This window comes from Oryctolagus cuniculus, chromosome 8 (genome assembly GCF_051225735.1).
Source record: "Oryctolagus cuniculus isolate XC-2025 breed Fujian yellow rabbit chromosome 8, ASM5122573v1, whole genome shotgun sequence".
NCBI lineage: Eukaryota > Metazoa > Chordata > Mammalia > Lagomorpha > Leporidae > Oryctolagus > Oryctolagus cuniculus.
In genome coordinates, this window is record NC_142874.1 from 103,517,455 (window position 1) to 103,529,998 (window position 12,544).

The window sequence follows — 12,544 nt, forward strand, 5'->3', positions numbered from 1 at the left end:
ACAAAAAGAGAAGAGATTTGGGCAGGTGGTTAACCTAGTAGTTAGGATACTCATGTTCCACAACAGAATACCTGGTTCTATTCCTGCTGCCGACACTTGACTCCAGCTGCCCGCTAATGCCATCTATCCATCTACAGGAGACAGAAGTGATGGCTCAAGTGCTTGGGATCCTGCTTCCCACAAGGGAGACCTGGATTAAGTTCCTGGCTCCTGCCTTCAGCCTAGCCCCAGCCAGTGTGGGTATCTGGGGACTGATCCAGAATGAAGAGTGAATCTCTTTCATTTTTCCATGCTTTCTCTCTCCTTCTGGACCCTCCTCAATAAATAAAATTAATTTTTTAAAAGACAAAAGGAGAGGAGACATAAATAAACAAAATTAAAGTCAGAGGAGACATTACAGCTGATACCACGCTTACAGAATAGATAGAGACTGCTGTGAATAATTGTACACCAACAAATTGGATAAGCTAGAATATATGGCTGAATTCCTAGAAATACACAGCCTAGGAAGGCTATGTTATGAACAATAACAAAAACTGGAACGAACCAATAACATAAAAAGAGATAGAATCACATATTTGAATCAGAAGTCAATCACATATTGGATCAGAAGTCACATATTTCCCATCAAAGAAAGCATAGCCAATGACAGCTTCACTGCTGAGTTCTACAAGCATTTAAAGAGGAATTAATACCAATCCATCCCAAACTCTTTGCAAAACTGGAACAGAGGGAGTACACCCAAAATCATTTTATGAGGACAGCATTACCCTAATACCAAATCTAGATAAGGCACTATCAAAAGGAAAATTACAAACCTATACCCCGATGAAAATAGATGCAAAAAACTTAATTGAAATACTTGAGAAATGAATTCATTAGGTCATTACAACGATCATGAGTCATGATAAAGTGGGATAGCAGGAAGGTTCAGCATACACGAATCAATAAATGTGAAGGAAGACTTATCCAGGGAAATTGGACAAGAAAAAGAAATAAAAGCAAGCCAAATTATAAATACAGAAGTAAAATTGTTTCTGGCTACAGAATACATTATCTTATCTACAGATAGCCCTATAGATACAGCCAAAAAAAAAAAAAAAAAAAAACCTCTTGGAATAAACAAATTTAGTAAAGCTGTAGGAACAAAATCAACACAGAATAATACATTGTATTTCTGTTTTAAGATGGTAAACTTGGGAAAGGGGAGGGTTGCGGGTGGGAGGGACGTAATGGGGGGGAAGCCATTGTAATCCATAAGCCGTACTTTGGAAATTTATATTCATTAAATAAAAGTTAAAAAAAAAAGAAAAAAAAAAGATGGTAAACTGATTCCATGGACATTTGTACTTGAGGTTTCTACTACCTTTATTACACCATGCAAAAATCTTCGAGTTTGACAAATGGATAGTTTCTTCTAGTAATATATGTCTAAATGTCACTGCTCTTCCTTTGAGAGCTCTCTGAATTGAAAGGACCATAAAGCATTATGCATTCACTATGGATTATCACTTTCTACAAAAAAGGATATCAGCTCCTTCAAGACAGGAGCAAATGTCTGTCTTGTTATTCTGTATCCTCTGCATTCAGAATAATGCCTGGTAACTCATAGATGTTTTAAAATAAGTGTATTTGCTGAATCCAATTATGTTTTACTAGATAAAGGAATGGACAATACCTGAGGGCCTGCAATTATACATACATATATATATATATATATATATATATATATATCAGATTATGGATCTTAGATACCTATTCAGCACTATTGAATAAAAATATATTGAGCTATAAATAGGTTAAACTATCTCTTGCCTTTAAAAATTTGGGGGTAGTTTCATGTAGAACAATAAAATTACAAATTTATAATTTTCTTCAAATATAAACTTATTTCATGCATATTTATATGCCATATCATGAAAGTATTGGTTTTCATTTTGTTCTAAGAATTTGGTTATGTTGCAATTCATCAAAATTCAAACTATCACATTTATTTCTCAGTCTTTTGCATTTTTTATTACAATTAATAATTGAAGGTGTAACTAAAGAAATACAAGAAACAAAAATCACAATAACAGTTTGAAATTATATGTGGCCTAAGAAATCTCAGTCTTTTTCATGAGTGGCTGATGACAAATTTTTTGGTTAGATCACTGTCTTTAAGGGTCCCTATTTGCCAGTCTCTAGCAGTCTGGGCCTCTATATGTGGTAAGACCCTGATTGTAATATCTAAACTGTACTTAATAAAGCTATTCAAGAGGCTTTGCAGCATACTTGTATGTCAAGCAAAGATCATAAGCTATATACTTTAGAACACTTCATATTTACATAACTTTCATTGTTTTAAGCTATAAATATTTGAGGAAATTTACCCTTAGTTGGTTAAGCAACTATATGGAAAAATAAATTCTAAGTAATTAACAAAACATATACATATTTTCTTACACATATATGCATGTGCTTTGAAGATGTATTTTTACTTTGAATATAAATGAACTCTTACTTTTTGTGCCTCTTCAAATATGTAGTATAAACATAAAATAATGTATTATTCTAGTATCCCTAGAAACATAGTATTTTGAAATTATTTTTGTGTTGAACTTTTTATTATTGTAGACTAAGTCAGGTACCATTACATGCATCAAGCAGAAAATACCATAAAGAAAATGATAGACATAAGCTCCAAATGCTATTTTAAATAATATGACTAAAACCTTCAAATATTCAATTTAGCTTTGTTTCAAAATGCAAAATAGGCCCCTTATATGTAAAGTCATGGTGTTAGAGATGGAAATTTCTTTCAAAAAGTATTCAGAGAACAGAGAATATGTCACAATATTGCTAAATTTGGATATCAGCAATAGCATTAGCAGTCCATTTGTTTATTCTTTCACCTCTTGTAAGAACATTTGTTAATGCCAATTCTACTCCAGGAATCAAATTGAATTACAAACAGGATCAGTTTAGCCGTATAAAGCTATCAAGAAATTTTAAATACATGTCTTTTTATTTTTTATTTATTTATTTTTTTTATTTTTGACAGGCAGAGTGGACAGTGAGAGAGACAGAGAGAAAGGTCTTCCTTTGCCATTGGTTCACCCTCCAATGGCCGCCGTGGCCGGTGCATCGCCCTGATCTGAAGGCAGGAGCCAGGTGCTTTTTCCTGGTCTCCCATGCGGGTGCAGGGCCCAAGCACCTGGGCCATCCTCCACTGCACTCCCTGGCCATAGCAGAGAGCTGGCCTGGAAGAGGGGCAACCGGGACAGAATCCGGCAACCTGACCGGGACTAGAACCCGGTGTGCTGGCACCACAAGGTATAGGATTAGCCTATTGAGCCACGGTGCCGGCCTTTTAAATAAATAGGTGAAACAGAGTTCTGTTTTCTTGCCAGCATGTGGGAATCTGAAATGTTGTCACACCACCATAACAATAAGTAAAATGCTGAAAAAGTGAAAAATCAAGAACTCCTCTTAGGTTAACAAGAGAAAAGATGTAAAGGGCAAACTACTGCTGCTCACATTGGGAAGCACAGAGAATCACAGCTTGGCAATGCTGAAACCCATGAGCAGAATCCTCTATGGGAAATTGTGCCAGGGCAGGAAAATATTGACTGTAATTGACAATTTCCTACAGACTTAATGTGGACAAAGCTGAGAGTTAAAAACTCCAAAGGGACCTAGTCATGGATAGAGAAGTTCAAGGTGCCATGGTTTTAGATTTTACCTGCAGAAGCTCTACCATATCCTCACAGAGAATTCAGAATAACATCTCAACATGGTTCTGACAGGGGAAGGCTGAAAAGGAAGAATTTGAAAATACGACAGAGCAATCTCTGCTTAACACTGTCTACTCTGGGGAGAAACCAGCTTCCAGAGCCTACCTGGCTGAGCTTTATTAGATCCTAACCTACACAAGGGAAAGGAAATATTCAACTCTAGCCAGCTCTATGCTATCACGTAAGAAATGGGAGCTATGCAACTACAGCCTCTTTTATGCTTTCTATCTCACCCATAGGAGAAGAAAAGAAATACTGCAAAGCACTAGTGAAGTTCAGTCTAGGTACACAGGGTCACCAAAAGACTGAGACCTAATCACAGGACAGCAGAATGCTTCCCCATCCACCTCACATTTCAGCGCTACATTACTGAAGGTCTATGCACAACAGTGGCTTTCAATCAGTATATCACATCCACCTTTCAAGCAAAGAATTACAAACACATGTAAAGACCATAAATACATCTTGAGGAGAATGAACAAGCATCAGAGCAGGAATCAGATGTGGCAGGAATGTTGGAAAATACAGATCAGGAAGTTTTAAAATCCATGATTTATTTTCTCAAGAAGGGCTTGAGTGTGGGAGAAAAAGTCATCAAACATAAATGGATAATATAAGACTCAACACTGAGCCGGCGCCGCGGTTCTCTAGGCTAATCCTCCGCCTTGCGGTGCTGGCACACCGGGTTCTAGTCCCAGTTGGGGCGCCGGATTCTATCCCGATTGCCCCTCTTCCAGGCCAGCCCTCTGCTGTGGCCCGGGAGTGCAGTGGAGGATGGCCCAAGTGCTTGGGCCCTGCACCCCATGGGAGACCAGGAGAAGCACCTGGCTCCTGCCATTGGATCAGCATGGTGTGCCGGCCGCAGTGCGCTGGCCACGGCAGCCATTGGAGGGTGAACCAACGGCAAAGGAAGACCTTTCTCTCTGTCTCTCTCTCTCACTGTCCACTCTGCCTGTCAAAAAAAAAAAAAAAAAAAAAAAGACTCAACAGTGTTGAGGTTTTAGTCTATCCTAGCTTAACCTATATATTCAATGCAATTCCAGTCAAAATCCACAAGAAATTATCTTGTGAATCTCAGCAAAGTGATTATAAATTTATATGCTGAGACCAATGGTGCATAATAGTCAAATCAATTTTAGGGAGAAGAATAAAGTTGGAGGACTGACAACTCAGCTAAATTCAAGGTCTACTAAAACCATGTAGGCCCAGACAATGTGATATTAGTGATAGAACCACCAGATTAATGGCCAAGAGGAGTGAGTCTACCTGTAGATTCAGCTAATCACAGCTCAATGATGTGTGAGAAAGGAGCAGATGGAATACAAGGAAGCAAAATTGGTCTTTTTAAAGAAATGGTGCTATAACAACTGGATTTTCACAAAGAAAAAATATTGAAACTAGAAAAAACATAACACCCTTCATGAAATTAAACTGAGTCACCAATATAAATGCAATACACTAAATTATAAAACTCCTCCAAAATAACATAGGAGAAAACATAGATGACCACGGGTTTTTCAAAGATGCTTTAGATACAGCACTAAGGGACTATCCATGACAGAAATAATTCATATTCATTAAAATGAAAACCTCTACTCTGAAAAAGTCTACGTCAATAGAATAAAAATAGAAGCCATAGACCTGTGACATATCTGAAAAGGCACCAGATAATGGACTATTATCAAAGACAAAAACAAGAAGATCCTCCTACACATCTGTTAGAGTATTCAAAATCCACACAGTGGCAACACAGAATCTAGCAAAAATGTGGATCAACAGGAACTCTCCATGGGTGGTGAGAATGCAAAAACAGGACAGGCACTTTGAAAAATAGTTTGTCAGAATGTTACCAAATTAGCTCTACTCTAACCATACAATCCAGAAATCGTGCTTCTTGGTTTTTACACAAACACATACACACGGATATTTATTTATTTATTTATTTATTTATTTTTTTGACAGGCAGAGTGGACAGTGAGAGAGAGAGACAGAGAGAAAGGTCTTCCTTTGCAGTTGGTTCACCCTCCAATGGCCGCCGCGGCTGGCGCGCTGCGGCCGGCGCACCGCGCTGATCCGATGGCAGGAGCCAGGAGCCAGGTGCTTTTCCTGGTCTCCCATGGGGTGCAGGGCCCAAGCACCTGGGCCATCCTCCACTGCACTCCCTGGCCACAGCAGAGAGCTGGCCTGGAAGAGGGGCAACCGGGACAGAATCCGGCGCCCCAACCGGGACTAGAACCCGGTGTGCCGGTGCCGCTAGGTGGAGGATTAGCCTAGTGAGCCGCGGCGCCGGCCCACACGGATATTTAGAACAGCTTTATTAATAATCGTTAAAACATGGAAGTAACCAAACTATCTCTCAGTGGCTGAAAGCGTAATCTTGTGGTGCAATTCCAAACAATGGAATTATTACTCACAACTAAAAAGAAATGAACCACAAAGCTATGAAAAGACATGGAGGAAATTTAAATTTATAATCCTAAGTCAATGTGCAAATGCTTCACATTCTATATGATTCCAATGATTAAGATATTCTGGAACACACAAAACTTTGGAGATAGTGGAAAAATCTGCCACTGCCAGGTGTTAACAGGAAAGCAGAATAGGCAGAGAACAGAGAACTTTTAGTATATTAAAACCATCTTATATGGTACCACAATGATGGATATGTGTTACTGTCATTATTTTCAAAATCCTTCGAATGAACAATGTCAAAAATGAATCCTAGTGTTTCCTGCAGAATTACTCTGGTGGGCACCTTTCAATGTAGGATTGATTGCAACCAATGTATGGAAGGTTGTGCATGTGAAGGAAGAGGGTATATAGAAACTCTACTTTGTTTCTCAATTTTGTTGTGAACTTAAAGTGCCCCTACAAAATTAAAGTTCATTAATTAAATTATTTTGAAATAAAAACAGTTGGAAGTTTGTTATTTCTTACTAAAATAATTTTTAAATATTTTGCTTTTTATGTTCCAACATATGTAAATAATATATTAGCAATGTCATTCCCTTTTATTTAATCATATAAAATAAAGATTAAAATCTTATATATCACAAGTTTGAAAGTTCACAAATGAACAATTCCAATGATTCAGTAAGCTGTGCACTAATCCAACCTCTCATAATCAAATTTAGAAGTGAGAGAAATGTGGTAGTGAATGGAGAGAAGTTGGCACTGAGGTAAATGATGAAGACAGAAAGACACATGCATAGATAGATGGATAGATAAACAGATAGCCTACAGATAGAATAATGCTCAATTCATATAATTAACTAAATATTTATTTGATAGAGAAGGCACTATACCATAGACATTAGCTTTCAATTTTGTCACAATTTCCTCGTAAGTCTGACAAATCCCTAAAGTATTTGTATACATGATGATCCAGGAAATGACTAACAATTCCATAGTTAATCAAACTCAGTTAATATTTATTGAGCTGTACCATATGTAGTATATTTGAGATAAATTTTATTGCAAACGTGAACACAGATCAGCACTTTAGAAACTCCCCTCTTCAGGGATGAGTGTTTGATACAGTGGTTACAACATCATTTACGATGCCCATATCCCATAACTGAGTGCCCAGCTTAAAATCCAGCCTCTAGTTCTGATGTCAGCTTTCTGCAGAGGCATATAACAGGAGAAAGCAGGTGCTTGCTGAAGTAGTGGTTTTTCTACCACACACAAGGAAGACCTGGAAGCAGTCTTGTCTCCTGGCTTTGATCTGCCCCGCCCCCCACCTCCAGCAGTATAAGCATTTGGGTACCAAACTTGTAGATGGGAAAACTTTTGTCACTCAGTTGGCTCTGTCTTTGTGCCTTTCAAATAAATAAATAAGCTTAAATAGAAAGAATTTCCTTTTCAGATCTAAAAGTAAATATGAAAAACTAATTAGGTAGAATATTGAGAAGATATTTTTGAAATGTTGGTAACTGCCATAAACAGGTAAATGTCCCAATATAAAGCACTTATAAGAAAAAAGAATCTATACAATGGATAAAGAGCTGTATTAAAATGCTTTGGAAAGATATTAGTTTGGGCAGGAGGTTCTTCTGGGAACAGAAACTACTAGCAGAATAAAAGTTAAAGCATATAGTCAATACATAAGGAAAAACACAGTACAGAAACTCAATGTTTCTCAATGTCACTCAGATAATATGAATAAGATAAAGAGTTACAATATAGATAAGAAAGGGAATTTTTAAGGAAATAATAGCTAAAACAACTAGGTTATTCAACCTGGAAAAGGAGGGAAGATTCAATTCTGTAAATACAAACTGGAAACACTTTAACATAGAAAATAGTGATTGACTTTTAGCTGTGCTGACAGAAAAGAAAATTTGTTTGATTCAACTCCACTATGGTAAGTATAAAATAAGAAAAATTGTCATGACAATGAAGGTTGTTTAACCATTAGGATAGCCTACACTGAGAATTAAGAAACTATTTCTGGCTGGCGCCGCGGCTCACTAGGCTAATCCTCCGCCTTGCGGTGCTGGCACACCGGGTTCTAGTCCTGGTCGGGGCGCCGGATTCTGTCCCGGTTGCCCCTCTTCCAGGCCAGCTCTCTGCTGTGGCCAGGGAGTGCAGTGGAGGATGGCCCAAGTGCTTGGGCCCTGCACCCATTGGGAGACCAGGATAAGTACCTGGCTCCTGCCATCGGATCAGCGCGGTGGAGGGTGAACCAACAGCAAAGAAGACCTTTCTTTCTGTCTCTCTCTCACTGTCCACTCTGCCTGTCAAAAAAAAAAAAAAAAAAAAAAAAAAAAAAAAAAGAAAGAAACTATTTCTACTGGGTTTAATATATTACAACTGTTATCAAGCCTTCCCTGATCAAGGTACTGTTGCTTAGGATGGGAATAACTGTTAACTTCTTAATTTGTCTCATCACAGTTCTACAGGGGAAATGCAATAAAACTCACAATTCAGAAAGTATTGGTTTGCTTAACAAAAATGCATATTTGTATGGGAGGTGCATAGGGAAGGGGAAACAGAATAGATAAAATGCGTAAGTATTCCTTTGAGTCAAGTCTACCTTTCTTGGTTTCCAGTTCGGACTTTTAGATGGCTTCCTTATTTTTCCTAACCCTGAGGGAACATACAGCCACCTCCCCCCGACCCAGCCACTTCTCCTAATGCTTCAAGATTTTGTTTTGTTTTTTTTTTTTTGATTTTTTTTATTTTTGAAGAAAATGTTCTTTTAAATGTTTCCAAACAAACTGGTTCATGACTGATTGTTGCAAATGTGAAAAGCTGATTCATGCAGTCTAATTAACAAGTAGCATCGTTTTTCAAAGATTTTAAAAACTGAGAAGAATTTGTACTTTCTTTCAATGACTCTAAGCTTAAAATTAAGACGCAAACTATTTTGTTTGAACCATCTACTAAGTTCATCTTTTTGCACATTCCTCCAACATACAAATGCCATTCACAAGGGAAGATTTCCCTTCATTAAACAAAACCATCTAAACATTTGGTTTAGACTATTTTGCTTCCTACCTGATTAAATAGCAGCTGCCTTAATTAATATGCCAGATGCAAATACTCTTCAGGCCCCTTTAAGAACAGTTATTTTTAAATCTAATCAGTATATATCTGATTATAATCAATTCAGCCAAACACAACACTTTTGTGAATTAATACTTCCTCTACATTCAAAAAGTAAAATTAAAGAACACAGAACTAGGGAACATCCTACTTTTGTTATGTTAGAAGGAATACCAGCTCATCAAAATACTATGATGTTTTTAATTTAATAGATCAATACAAATAAAAAATTCTGGGTCTTTATACAGAAACAGATATTCTGAAATCCCATGCAGTTATGCTTTTTATTATTATAGGGCTTACATTTTTGCCATTCATTTTTTTTTCTTTTACTGATTGCTTCAAAATTACTTACATTTATATGATAGAAGATCAAGCATTCAATGGCTATGTATGTATACACATAAGCATGTATATATACATAACTAACTCTTTTGTAAGATTTTCTAAGTGTCAAATATAGGCCTTTAGGCTATAAAATTTCATACTATTTTAGTGTTTTTTTTTATCAGTTGGTAATGTACTGCCTTATATTTCCTTAAAAATTTTGAAATAGTACTTTTTAAAAAACTATCACCTCAGCTCAATTCACAAGAAAATTTTAGGATTTAAATAGCATCTACAATAGGCAACTACATGGTTTTACTTTGTCTTTTTTTCTAATTAGTTCAGTTCTGTCTACTGTCAAACTTATCCAATGAAGTATTATCAACATTGCACAATGCTAAATAATAGTTAAAAACATAGAGTTCTATTATGTGATTTAAATCTCACTGATTGTATTTGCTTTGCGACTTTGGAGAGTAACTTGATTTCTGCAAGTCTCAATTTCTTCACCATTAGTGGAAGATAATTATCGTTTCTACTTCATAGGTTTCTGTAATCTAATGTGCTCAAACCCCTTACTGCAGTGCCCAACAGCTAATAGATACATAATGTCTATTAACTATTTTTCTTCTTAGTGCAATCATCGTTGACATTTACGGTAATAAAATGGAAGACAGATATATCAAAAAATTGAAAACATCACCAGGTGTGGAGATAATCGGGATTTAACAATAAATCCTACTAGCATCAGGGATTCTAGTGATTAAGAACTATTTGCCTATCCATATTTTTATGTAAGATCCCAGGAGTAAAGAGATAAAATATTCAAATTATAATATTTTATGAGGGGTTATAGACTGGAACTATTTAAAAATCTATGGATAAAACATAGCAATATATAAGTAATCTTTCAGAACCCCAGAGCTAGTAACAATAGGACTCCTTCAAAGGTTTTGGATGAGAAGGGAGTCAGTAGTTAGTGGAACCTTGTGGGGAGCAACCCGGACTGGACTGAGTTACTGGAATTAAGACTTATTCTATGCATCTGCTCTCCCACAATATGGCGCTGGGAGAGGAGAAAACAGCTTCTACGCAGCTGCCTCTTGCCAACTTGAGTGATGACCTCCAGGAGCTGATCCTGCTCCTGATTGGAGGAGAGCAGCGTACTCGGCGTGTGGGCAGCCGAGTTAGGATTGGCGGAGGAGGACTATAAAGGAGGAGAGAGACGGCATGCACCAGAAACATCCAAGGGGAACATCTATCTGAAGGAACACCTGTGCAGCCCCCTGAGAGAGTCGGCCGGCGGTGTGCCGCTCCCCTGCGGAAGTGGGGAAAGTGGCCGGGGGAACCGCCCTTCCACGGAGGTGGAAGGGACGGCAGCCAACCCGGGAAGAACCAACAGCAAACCCAGGGAGGGCCGAGCAGACGAAAGAACAGCGCAGGGTCCTGTGTCGTTCCTCCACGAAGACGGGGAGCGACAAACCTGATGACAAAAAAGGATTTTGTTGATAGGGCTACATGACAAGAACTGATATCTCAAGAGACGGTGAGTAGTCAGCCTCTGAGCCTACACAGATTGGGTTCCTAGGATGTAAATATTCCACAATCACTTCCCTGCTGTCTCCCATAGCCTGCCCTTGTTTTTCTTAGTGGAAATCAACTGTAAATTCAAATATTCCTGGAAGACAGTACATTCTGTATTAGTATGAGTTAATGTTCCAAACTGTCACTAAAAGAAGGAAGAGCAGAGACTAGGTTTGTGAAGGGACAAACGGAAGAAAGGATAAAAGAGAGATGCTAAGTTTAGGAAGGTACCAAAGATTCTTTGAGCTTGAGTTGATCTTGCTTACTTTATAGGGGCCATGTGTGGCTTGTTCAATAGAATGTAAGGTTTTCACATAGTTTCTGTCTCCATTTTATAAAATTATCATATGTACATGATTTAAAATTGAACAATTATCACAAGGATTAGGATGAGAGATATATCTCTTGACCCAACGTTCTCCTTGAATACCCACTCCCCAGAGATTTGAACACTGTATCTCTTCACTATTTTTGTCTTAGATTTGCTTCCATTTTTTACTTATTCTTAGTATTATATTCATTGATTTTAACCCTGATATGTATATAAGAATGAAGAGAAATAGGGTCATAATGCAGAAGGCAATGCTTATATATCAGTTAATCCCAAAAGCCATGTAACTGCTTGTATTGTCTTTGAGCAGACAGGATCCTGTCTAGTGGAAGAAGACTTTGCTATTGGTTTTCTCATTTGCCATTTTGTGGGTTTTTATTCTCTTTGCTTCATCTCCTCTTTCCTACTCTGCACCATAATCCGAGTTCTTTCAGCACATCTGGTTTCATGACTTAATGTTTCGAGTACAAATAATTTATACAAAAAAGACGACTCTACATAAATTTAATGGTCAATTTTTGTTAAATCAATATAAATTTAGCCAAATATCAACTTTATCTCTTAATATTAATATTATAAGTTGGATAATCACTACACATAACTCAAAAACTCGAATTGTTGTAATAAAGGAAATTCTGGGGGATCCAAAATGGCTGAATAGTGAGAAACCACACTTAGCTCATTCACAGAAAGATAACAGAAAAACCAAACAAAGAGCATGTTCCCATGGGGCTGACTGAGAGAAATTTTCAGTGGAGAAGTGACAGAACAGGGACCATGGGGCACCAAGGACAGTGGAAAGATATGCTGCCAGCCACTCCAGTATTTAACAACCAGCTCTTCTCTTATCAAGAAAGAATGCTGCATTTTACAAAATCATTTCCCTCCAATCAATTGAGATAATCACAAGGCTTTTATTTTTCAATTTGTTAATATGATACATCCCATTTTGGGATTTGCGTATGCTGAACCATCC

General features: G+C 37.5%; 1 protein-coding gene across 2 annotated transcripts in view; it reads right to left on the minus strand.

Moving 5' to 3' along the window:
- The window catches only part of CCSER1 (coiled-coil serine rich protein 1), a 1,433,531-nt gene that overhangs the window by 51,074 nt on the left and 1,369,913 nt on the right, over positions 1–12,544 (minus strand). The window lies entirely within an intron of this gene.